The following is a 13,277-nucleotide window of genomic DNA, read 5'->3' as shown; positions in this document are numbered from 1 at the left end:
CAAGAAGTTGCAAATTTGCGCCTTATGTAATGCACGAAGTTGCCCACTTGTGCTTCATGTAATACAAGCTGTTAACAATTGTGCGTTATACAATAATGAACATAGTTGCCAACTTGTGCCTCATGTAATGCACGGAGTTGCCCACTTGTGTCTTAATGCGCAGATTAAGCATTTTGCGCCTTAGTTGCAGGCTTATGCCTCATACAATTCCCATAGAATGGGATCAATCTACAAGTCTATAAGTCTTAATCAATTAGTTATGTATAAGGAAAAATTAATGAGTAATTAATTACATATTTGCATGTCGAGTCTATTTTACATCATTCTCAATACACATAATAAACCCTTTAAAGCCTTTTAAAAAGCTTGTACTTTAAAAAAGAGATTGTACCTAATGGCATAATAATGTGCACTTAAAGCACACAGCACATAATGATTTTCTCAACATTGAAGTTTCGATTTATGAAAAATTTTCGTTTTTTTTTTAATTTCAGGTTTTAATAAATGCGACATTGTTACTAATTGATATCTTGTGGCAATTTTTCAGCGTTATTGTCAGAGGACATCCGTCTTTTCGCCCGTATTTGGAATGAGCGTCATTAATTTTGGTAGGCAGATTGCAGTTAGTAGTTGAATATTCTTTGCTAGCTAGTAGTTGGTTACTAATAAATCTCAACTACTTAAAAGATGGTTACAGGCAATTCAAGCCACTAATACCAGAGTTCGAACACAATTCCTTTTTTTCTATAACACGCGCGAAAACCGACTTTCCTCGTGGATGTAGGGAGAAGGGGGTTTTACCATGTTGAAGAATACATATATATTATTATATATCCGTGGCATTTATTTCGGAAAAATACTATCTGTTTTGAGAGGGATACATGCAAAGTTCGAATAACCAACTACATGTAATTTCTGGTAGGTCGATACTTGGGGAATCACGCGTATTACCAAATAGGTCCCTTCCTTTCTTCTGTGTTCTGATAAAAAGCATGATATGGTCGAACATTTAAATTTTATGTCAGTGGATCGAATTACCAACTACAACTTAATTTATTTATATTTATTCGTTCGTTCGTTCATTTATTCATTCATTCATTCATTCATTCATTCATTCATTCATTCATTCATTCATTCATTCATTCATTCATTTATTTATTTATTTATTCATTTTTGTTGATACTTCATGTACTTGAAAGTGGGGTTTGTTAGGGTGTACAATGTATTATGTAGTGTCTTAACAAGGCTTAATTATAAATGTAAATATCAAGCTAAGCTCTGTGTAATATTAAAGTGATATAATATATGACTTAATCAACAATACAAGTGTTATTCAATTGAAGTGTCATAAAGTATAAATTTTAAAATATTACACAGCGTTAGAAGTGTAGGGTATGGGGTGACCATTTATAATGGCTATTACATGAACGTTACTTACTGACCAGGGCAGTTATCTACCTCATAAACATTAACGCTTTTTATCCTTGTCTTGTTAAAAAAGACAGCAAAAAAGTTGTATGTAATTTTCTTAATAAATCCTGAAGTAAGTTATAATATTTCTTTGATTGAAATGTTTGAAATATGTCCGAAAAGAGGTCACTTAAATAATCCAGTTGTAGTTAATATGCTTATTAATTAATAACTTACGGAATTCGTGAAATGAAATTGCCCTGCTTTCAACTTCGGACAGTCCGCTTGAACATTACTTACCATTAACCATTCGTACATGCCACCACTCGTCCATGTCGCCACTCGTCCATGCCGCCACTCGTCCATGCCACCACTTGTCCATGCCGCCACTCGTCCATGCCACCACTCGTCCATGCTGTCACTCGTCCATGCCACCACTTGTCCATGTCGCCACTCGTCCCTGCCGCCACTCGTGCATGCCGCACTCGTCCATGCGCCACTCGTCCATGCCACCACTTGTCCATGCTGTCACTCGTCCATGCCGCCACTCGTCCATGCCACCACTCGTCCATGCTGTCACTCGTCCATGCCAGCACTCGTCCATGCTGTCACTCGTCCATTCCGCAACTCGTCCATGCTGACACTCATCCATGCCGCCAATTGTCCATGATGCCACTCGTACATGCCACCACTTGTCTATACTGTCACTCGTCCATGTTGCAACTTGTCCATGCTGTAACCTGTCCATGTCGCCACTCGTCCATGTCGCCACTCGTCCATGCCACCACTCGTCCATGCCGCCACGCGTCTATGTCGCAGCTCGTCCATGCCGCAACTCTTTATGAAACCCATATTAAGTTTATTTCACATTTTTTACAACATTTCGCAATATCTATCATTACTTGAATTGCCGTCTAGTACCCGAAAAGATGATAAAAGCCGGAAAGTGCAAACGTGTTTATATTAGCGGAAATACATTAATGGTAAATATAAAGACAGGTTAGTCAGTTAGAAAGGTTATGTTTGTGGGGCTTTTAGAATAAAACAGCTACTTAATATTGTCAATATTTTCCTTTACATTAGAATACCGATAGCAAAAGTGATTTATAGCTCATCCGCACTAAGGATTGGCTAACGAATTGTTGTCGTCTGCCCAGTTGATAGGTTAAATATTGACCACTTATATACAAAACTACTTGGCCTCCGGAGAGATATTTTAAAATAGTTTTCACACAAACATGTTGACCACATGAAATACTGGAATCAAAACCGTTTGTTAGGCAAAATCTATTAGAAATAAACCCACTTTGTTTTGATTTTACTTCTTTTCTTCATTTCTTGTTGTTTTGGTGGTGGTTGTTGTTGTAATTAGGGTAAATGCCACACCGACAATATTTACTTATACCCCCTCTTATATCAACGAGCTTTTCACAAAAAAGTCACGTGGTATGGGCACCGTTCATAAGTTTATGTGACGCACGTGACTGATAGTCTCGATATTGTGGGTTCGATTCCCAGACCGGCCAACTAATCAGTCTTTTTGATGTTACAGTGTTTAAGTCAAGGACTCGTGTATGCGTCATTAAACACTTGACACGTTAAAGAACCAGTAGAAGCTTCTGAAATTGGGACATCTTTCTGTATCTGTATCTTGCACTTTCCTCCAAATCTACTTCTGGAGGACTCGTCCATATGGGCAACCGATGGCGAGTAATACACACACAAATGCGTAATTTTCAGCTACACTAGTTAGCGGTCATGGCGTTAGGACTATGACGTGTTATTTCAATCCATAGACATATTCATAACTTCTATTCTTATTCTTGACAGAAAATGAAGATGAAAATGTTCTTTATGAATTCAATCGATGAATGAAAAGTCAAACAAACAAAAACTGCTACAAAACATTTCATTGGTCAACGCTTATTTACCCAAGTCATCAATTCACATTACAGTTATGTTACTTCCTGTTTGTGAAAACCACTCAGGGTTTAATCTACTAGTTATATATACTAGTTCAAATCTCTTCAAACGGTATTAGTATGACATATTTGAAGATTTTATATCTATTTATTTATGACCTCCAATGCTTGTAATGTTACACAAACGTTGCTTGAGTAGATTGTTCCTCTTCAGAAAGCTCTTCTAGTGAGTGTATCTTAAATGAGATAATACCGTTTGAATTTAAGTGCTGTTGGCATTTTGGACATATTTTCATCTAGAATATTCATATTTATCATTTGCGCATGCGTCACAGGGTGAGAAAAATGTGTAGCCTGACCGTGCGACTCGAAGCCGGGACCCTGGGGATACCGTTACGCGGCTCTATAGCTACCGATCGAGCTGTCCGTTTACACATCTTCTAAATCGTTAAGCATGTATTATCCGGTGGAAGACCATAGAAATACAGTAACTGAACAGAAACCTGTATTAGTCAATGGACATGGATGCTGTATCCTTAAATTAGACATTTAACTTCAGTTTATGATATCTCAATTCAGAAATTAAAGGGACTCCACTATAAGATCTAAAAAGCCAGGAAACATAAAATTTGAATTTCTTATATAGATCATTTGGGCCAATCACACTAGAAAAAATGCAAAATATTATTAAGAAATATACTCGGAATAAATTGAAAATCGTATTTTTTGTGCTATTCTGAGCACAACATGAGTGAAAAGCGTTGCAACGCGTTTCAATTTTGGGTATTTTTCACAATTAGAAAAAAAATAGTCTGGAAAAACGGGTTGAGCGAATATTCTGAAACTTTTCAAACAAGTTATTGGTCTAGACCTCCACCAAACAGAATATTAATCTTGAAAAATTATATCCAGTAAAACCTCGGTGGTGTCCCTTTAAAGTTCATGAGGATGATTGGTCTATGTATGAAGTGTCAGCCTCAGGGCCCGTGGTCACTAATATTTAAGGATTTGGATCAAGGTCAGGATCAAATATCAATAATTCTCCATTGTTTACCCTCATAGATTAAATATTTAATATTGATTTGATAAATGTGGACTTGAAATAGCATGTTTATGAAATTTAAGAATAGTTTTTATTCATTTAATCCTAATATTTTATTAGTGAACATTGGGCCTGAGAATGACGATGTTTAAGTCAATGTTCAAGCTGTCAACAAAGATACAGACGAAGAGGACGAAAAGAGAACAACGGAATGAAAATAAGGACTTAAGAGAAGGACAGCACTAATGTTGTTTGAACTTGTTGTTAAACACTTTTGCCCTTTATTAAAATTGTCTGTTATGTGAAAATAATGTTCTTAAATTGTATTCAAAGAGCAAACTAAAATAAGGACATTTTCTACCCCCCCCCCCCACACACACACAAAAAAAATCAACGAAATACGAACAGTTTCATATTTGCATGATAAATGTTATGTAAACAGTTACTATTTCGATAATTTAAAAGTGAACTTAGTGAATTTAGTGAATTTTGACCTTCTGTTTGACCTTACCGCTGGTTTTACTAATGGGCAAAGTTCACTGGCAGATAGAATATATTGACAATAGAACTGAAGAGCGTGTTGTGATCTCACTCTCGAGTCTTTATTTGTTCACAATGATTTACAAGCACTTTTCAAGTGTTTTCTGTTTGATAAGGAATTCCCGGTAGCTTTATCCAAATCATTTTCAGATAGTTCACGGAGTACTGACCATGTAAGGGGGTGGGGGGGGGGATATGTATTCTGAAAAAGAAATTGGTGGTTTGCTATCTGCTATGTTTATAATATATATCTAGAATTTTGGCAATTCACAGTATTATTTCTTAATGTGTTGGCTCAAAGGAATTACTGCTCAATTCCATGGATTGCATAAACATTCGAAAATTTGATAAAACAAATCGCTAAATCGGCTTTGATCTTTACATAGATTTTAGAGAAAATCTGAGTGTAAAAAGATACCAAAAAGCGAAACTCAACTCATGACGATATAGCTTATAAGGATATACCATTGATAACGATGCTGTGGCCACGGTTCCGAGTCTTGTTTTCAAATTGGTTACCTCTCGGATATGACGATATCCGGATATAACGAAATGAATTCGGCGGTCCTCAAATGGAGTTTGCTATACTTAAATCGCGCTCCATCGTTGTACTCCATGTCAAACCTTATTGTGTCCTTTCTAATAGAGCATCAAAAAGAAAAACATTGTTCGGTAAAGTGCACATTTAAATAGAGATGTACCATACGGCGAAAAGCAAAAGGCTCCGTGACGAAAATGGTGATATAAAAGATAGAAATTGTTCCTTTGTTTGCTTATAGCCGTCCGGTTAGTTCAAAAGCTGTGAATCGGGTGACCCGAGTTCGATTCCCTGAGGTGCAGGTAACTTTCGTTGTGATTGCCCTTGAAATTATTTCTACGGTCATTCGCACTGTACCTCTGCTCTGACATGTTCGGGAGTATCAGTTCCTTGCAAAAGGGAAGGCAACTAGTACTGGTAAATTGCAAAAGAGCGATGCGGTAGCTGAACTGTGCTCTGGTAAATTCAATGCGACTCACTGCCGTGATCCGGAGTGAAAACTACCAATACCACCACCATCTTTGTTCGCTTTTTTAAATTTGTGAACACAGCCTAGGACGTAGGGATAACGTTCAAGCACAAATTATTGTTGAAGGCAGGGACACTTATGTCGCCTTTCTGCACTTTGTCCATGCATTTGATGGGCATGTTGAAAAAGACAGGTCTCTGAACATACTATGTATGTTTGTAGTCTATGCTTAATGAGGGTCCATCCGCCCATTATGGCACAAAAAGTAGCTTTTGTTTTCGAGTATGGACCCCGGACGTGTCACCAGTCATGTCCTTAAAGGTTTAATTTTGAAACACAAAGTGGTGACAATTTACCTCCATTCAAAAGATATGAATTTTGAGCCAAAAGTGAGTTACTGTACGGCGGTCAATGAGAACCTTAATGTGCAGTAACCCGAGACAATAATGAAAGGAGAAAGCCCTTAAAAGGGCTATTGGTGCCAAAGGGTCCCAACATAGTCCTAAATGAAACTGATATTATACATGTATAATCTTAATAAGAACATTTTACGCCCTTTTTAATCATAACTGATTATTGAATGAAAGTTACCTTTTAAGTTTCAAATGGCCTTGGATCCTGTCTTTTATCTAGTCCTTGTTTAGAACGTAAAACTTCTGGAGTCATTGCTTTATTTTATGTTTATTGGTATTATTTATCTTTATGTTTATAGGTATTCTTCAGCAGTGATAAACAAGTAATAAATTCGCTGTATTCTTATACATTCTAATAATTTAACCTTCACGGAGTAAAAAACCTGCTCTTCAAAACAAATGGTACAAATGGCATTGACCCCTTGGCGAGTCTCATGCGGTGCTAATTTAATGACCACCGTTAACTTTTAACGACAACCAGTTTATGTTATAATCGACCATTTGATCTCAATAAAATCTTTAAATCCCTTTGATAATAAAGGGGGCATAAAGAAGAATGGACAAACAGTTTTGATAAACATCAAATCAATAAAGGTTTTATAACAATCCATACATAGTATAGTGTTATAGTTTTCGGACAAAGAACTCATCTTTTATTAAAATCCATGTTTGTTTATTATGGTGGTAAATTTCACACGGAAGTGACAAGAGCACGGAAAGAGTACGAACTTTATTCTAGTCTCTCACTCCAGTAAAGGGCATCGGCTGGTCATAATTGTAATTTGAAATTAACTGTTGTATACACGACTTTGTCAGGAGGATCATAAATGTTCACGGCAATATTCTGTAACGATGCCAAACATTTTATTAAAACAGTTCAGCCTTGAAAAGTACAAAAACTTAGATATCCCCCCTCCTGAAAAGAAGAGAAAAAAATATAAAAAAACACAAACGAACCTTAGAGATCCCTCGGGTTCTACTTCTACTGCTGGAGGGAAAAAACTCAGATATGGGGCACATGCAATGCCTGACTCCCTGTCTGACAATTTTAGAAAGTATTTAAATTTTGCTCACTTATCCTCTACTGTAGAAATGATTCGGTAAATACAAATTGTCTGAGGCTATTTATATTAAAGCAGCACGCCTCCAGAGTCATGCTAATTTAAATGAAAATTTTGAAAATGTATTAAAAAGTGAAATATTGTACAATGAACAAAAAAAATAAAGTTCACATTGCAAAAAGCTTAACAACCCATCTAGATTACCAAAAAGAGGTCAAAATATGCATGAATAGCCCTTACTGCGTTAGAAATATGGTAAAAATATTGCAAAATCGGCCATAAATTGCACATAATATGGAAATCATTACTTTTATTTTGAACTTTTCTTAAAATCTCAGTACCTTATTTTCAAGTTTGATTTTCTTGAAATATTTTGGTTCATCTGGAGGCATGCAGCTTTAAAGTGTTATTATGTTTTGCTATCAGCTTCAGTTTTGCATGTGACTTGTCCTTTCCTGTACCTTATTATCTATCCACTTCACTGGGTAACAATTGCTTTGTTTACGTTTTGCACGTGCATTTTATCTCTCTCTGTGATATAATAAAGTAAAGTTTGTTGTTAAACTTATATTGTGACAGTAAAGTATCTTTTTTCCTATGCATTATTTACTTAATATGTGATTTTTGTATATTTTTGTAAAGCTTGTATATTTTTGAAAGTTTTGTATATTTTGTACGATGATTTTGAAAGATGAAGTACTATGTACAAGTCTTGAATTAAATTTTAGTTCTGTTCTGTTCGTTTTTATCACGCAGAGTTTTGTTTGTTTCATAGTCTTATATAACATAAAATAAATAAAGATATTATTTTTAAGGGATAACTTATGGTGGCTGATTAGTGCCATACTGTTTTTTCTCTTCGCGGGGCGCCTGGAAAGCGGTCATTCATGCAATGACTTTATATATATCACCTATTTCCTTTACCAACATCTGTAGTTTCGATTAAAATGAGAATTTTGTAAAACCCTGTTGTACGTTCGCGTGTAAGGTCGTGCGGGTCAATATGCTTATATAATTAGAACAATTGCCAAATATACATTAAGATTGGTCTACATCTCTAGTGTCGATAACGGTGACCATTTCCGTTATATCTATATGCAAATAATCCATTAATTAAACCGACCTGAAATGAAAAACTATACCATACAATATAATTATATATTCACGGATTTGGACGATGTCCGCATTTTGTCAATCAAAGCGGCTCGTCCCTTGTTAGTCATTTTTTGTTTTACGACATTCAATAAGCTTGATTTTATTTCATTTTAATAATAACATTCTTAGCAAAATGTCTGGTTTCGTTATGTTTATATTAACCTAAAGAATGTTTATCTAATCAAAAGATGATTAATTGCAATTGATAGTCGATGATTTGATCGATTGTCAAAGCAAGCATCTACTGAAATTGATTAGGTCTATAAATGTGTTGATACCTTCGGCAGACAGTTTCTTTTTAATTGAGGACATTTGCTCAGTATTTCTGATCGTATTGTATAAACAGACAGGATAGTTCAATATGTTTATCTTTGTTTTTTTTGTTTTTTTTTTGTTTAATTGAAACTACATTTGAACTATTACAATGGATTTTCTTTCATGCAAGGGTGCAATTAAAATATAAGCTTTAAGTGAAGATAGGGAAATGATATTCTTCGTATGATGGTAAGTCTTTATTATTATTCTAGTATTGGTTTATTATTGATGATAATATTCAATTACTTTTATCATAATTATTACGAAAAGATTTCACTGGAATAATACCTGTTTTACTTTTAGCAAGATCAATTTGTAAAATGGACTCGTTCCGTGTAGAATTAGTTGCGATTCATTTGAATCGCAATTTTTCGGCCCTTTCCGGATGTACAGACTGGCCTGGCTCTATTCTGGTGCCAAAGGCCATTTAACTTCCGGTTCCAGTAGGTTGGGGGTTAGCAAAGATTATTGTATGTAACATTTTCCCATAGGCACGTGATGTCATCACCACCGCTAGCATTCAAAGGGTGAAGGTCACGTGACAGTTCAGATACTAAGGCGGATGTGACTTTATCTTATCAATCATATTATTTTTGTATTAGGGCAAATTAATTCTTTCAGACATGTATACAAAAATTACAGCACAAACAAATTCATTTTATTTACAAGTAGTAATAAAAAGCGCTTGACAGAAATCTATTACATTCAATGCCTTTTGCATTTTTTTGCATTTAATTTATGAACCCCTAGTTTCTATTTCTTGTTAGCAATGTTGAATATTTAAAAAAAAACACGCATAATTTAAAATGTCTTAAGTGATTTCTATTTTTATAACATCTATTTTCGCTTAATTTAAATATGAAACTATTGATCATTTCAGCTATAGAATTTGATATTTTCCTTATATAAAATGGTGTGATGAACTTTGGTCATAGTGATCTTGTCAATTAAACATACATCTTTATGAAATATGATATGCAACGTCTTTTTAGAAATGCCATTAAGAAGATAAAATATTACGTATCATTTTCGATAATTATAGATTCATAGATAGATAGCACGTGCAATTTTTAATTGTAATGTCTTTTTTTTAAGAATTGAATTCATAAATGCGAATTTGAGATACTTATAGGTTCTTGGGGGTAGAATTAAAGGCAATATAACGAACCAATTGAACCTTCATTATTTTCTGCCCTTATTTTGCTAAAGTTTTAATCGCACACTGGGTGGCTTTAATTTTTTCCCATTTATTAAAAAAATGAAATAAACGTTTTCATTGCTATCATATTTCGATACTTATTGCGTAAAAAATTTGGAAATAGCTACTTTGTGTTTATTTATTATATTAATGTTTACATTTTATTTACATTTCAACAGTCATTTATTTGCCTAGTTGATATCATGGAATTTATATTATCGTCACCTTAGTACAGCTATGCCCCGGTCACATATTCACGGATAATGCCACGGAAGAGCTACGGTCTAATCGTTCACGGATTACTACGGATAAGTGAAATTCCGTATTCCGCTACGGTTCCAGTACGGAAACACAACGGTATGAGTACGGAGTCCGACGGATTTACCACCAAAAGCCCCCGGAGGGACACGGATTGTTACGGACCGACACGGTTTGATACGGAGCGACACGAATCAGGACGGACGCACTACGGATACACTACGGGTTGCTTCGGTGTAAGCACGGGTAAGTACGAATAAGCACGGTCTGATACGGAGAAGAACGAATTGCCACGGATCTATACGGACCTAATACATCCGTCCACAACCTCTTGCTTGCTCATGCAAAATGCCTCAAAAGAAAAGAACACCTAGAAAACGAATTGCAGCGTTCAATGATTTTAGCGGAGAGGATTCAGCCTAATCGCGTCCGAACCCCGAGACACATCAGGCCCAATTAAAGTGAATTTCTTGAAGAACGCTGGATCCTCAACAAGTTCGGCCATAGGAGCCTCATTCTCTTCGTAAAAGCCCATCTCTAGTCCACCTAGTCTAGTCTGTCTTCTCTTACCTGATAAGATATGGACTAGTAATCCTTAATGAAAACTGTTGATCAATACTGCTTCTCTTTTAATTTTAAGATTTGCTGTTCATCTTACAATTACATTCATTATCGTGATGTTTATTTTTAAAAATATGTTAAAAGCTTGTTAATTAATCTTATTATCACTCAAGTGCCAGTGTCCGAGGCTTATGAGACACTTCGTTTTATGTACATATTTACTCCATTTTCACGATCAAATGACGGTCACATATGTAACATTAAATGTTATTCTATTTCTTATTTTATTATATTGAATTGTAGTACGATATTAATATAAATTTACTTCTATGCATGTCATCAAGCAGTTCGACCACTGCCTCCGCATTCTGGGCCATTTCAATATAAAGTTACAGCCAGTAAATGGCAATTATCATTTATTATATGTTCCTGCAAATATATATGTCTGTTTTTAACAAGAAGGTAGTATTTATACCCTTGAAAAAGTACATGATACTTAATTAATCCGTACTAAACAGTGGTGGGCCGTACCATTCCGTACCGTTTCGTGTTGCATCGCAATAAACCGTATAAAACCGTGCTAATCCTTGCCTCTCCGTATCACTATCGTGGCTTTCCGTGACAATGCCGTGATAATCCGTATTAAAACCGTAGCTTATACGTAGGGTAACCGTAAAAATACGTAGTTCTCCGTACCAAACCGCGGAAATCCTTGACAAGTTGCTGGACTACGAATTAGTACGGACTATTACGGTTTTCGTACGGACCAGTACGTATCAGTACGGATTAATACGGACTAGTAGGGATACGCTACGGTTGATTTTTCCGTAGCAAATTTTTGTGCATGTTCAAAAATTGTCAAGGATCGCTACGGATATACAAGGACTACTACGATTGATTACGGTTACAATACGGAGAGCTACTGACCAGTACGGGTAGCTACGGACGATGCCGGAATTAATCCGTGGCTCTTCCGTGGGCGTATTCCGTGAATATGTGACCGGGGTATTACAGCTTAACTCCTTTTAAATTTAAAAAGGAGTTAGTTCGTTACTGCACTAAGGTGATGGTATGCGTAATAAAAGCTAATTAAATCATTAAAAAATTGAATAGAAAGGAAATATATGAAAGAGTTATACTTTTTAGATAGGTTAAAAAATGGTACAAATCGAAACACATTTTTTAGTATTTTTTTTTTTCAAAAGTTTGAGTGCCGCTGAAGCCGATTGAAGGGACGTGGGAGATGTTGCACTTTACATTAACTAAAAAAAACCGTGTCCATATTGTTGCTGTTGTTGTTGTTTTTGAGAGATTTCAACTTCCTCTAGAAGTGTACTCTTCAAAAAGGAGTCGTTTCTTTTTCTAGAAACCACGTGACTCGGTAATATTTTAGAGTGGATTTCGTCCGTCACTTTATAAGTAATATTTCCCCTATATTACCTATATAGAAACATCATGTTAACATCATGTAACGAACAATTAAGGAAACATAAACTATCTTGTTATTGAAATATGAGCATATATTATACCAGACTTGTAAAATATTTCTCCTAATCTAAACAAAATCTCAACACGGATTGATAAATTAATCAAATATTTTCTATTTACACTGCAAACATATATTTTAAGAAAAGAATTACGCGATCCGAGATAAATATCATGTTTGAAAGCATTGCAATATCTCTTTTTACAAAATAAATAAATTGATATCAGATTTTTAAATGAATTTTACATTAATTTCAAAAGGAGAAATACGATGTTTTTATGCGATATTTCGGAGATAGAAACTCAAGTTTGGAATGTTATGTTGATTTTGATCAAATGTTATTGTTACCTTTCAATAACAGTACATTAAAGCGGTCCTATATATTTTTTTCGGGGTGAATCAAGTCACGTGATCATGTACTAGTATTTGAAGTCTATACTGTCATACATTCTTTGATCGTTCTGGAAACGGGGATCCGTCGAAGGCAATGAAAAATAAACAAATTGTTGAAAAATTGTATATTTAGTTTTAATTAAAGGCACATTATTCCTCAGGAAGAAAATCATAAATTTTTACTTCTTCAGAAAGGGCATACATTTAATAATGCTTAAATAATGGTTTAAGAGAATATTAGATACTTGTTACCTGAAGGAAAATAGCGATAAATGTGAAATAATTTGTCATAAAAGTAGCAAAATATATACAAAGTAGTATTTTGACTTCCATATAAAATACTTATTCTCTATAACTGTCCTTATTGCGTAAAATCAACAGATGAAAATGATGCTTCAGGTAATTACCAATGGGTATTTTTTTGAATACCATAAAAGTAAACCCTATTTAAAAAGCTTTTGAGAAATAAAAATAAAAGCTTTTCTAGGGCATAAAGGGCCTTTAGATATGTTCATA

Source organism: Ruditapes philippinarum, unplaced genomic scaffold (genome assembly GCF_026571515.1).
Source record: "Ruditapes philippinarum isolate M1 unplaced genomic scaffold, ASM2657151v2 ctg2220_1_1_1_1, whole genome shotgun sequence".
Lineage (NCBI taxonomy): Eukaryota > Metazoa > Mollusca > Bivalvia > Venerida > Veneridae > Ruditapes > Ruditapes philippinarum.
This window is presented reverse-complemented; position numbering follows the sequence as displayed.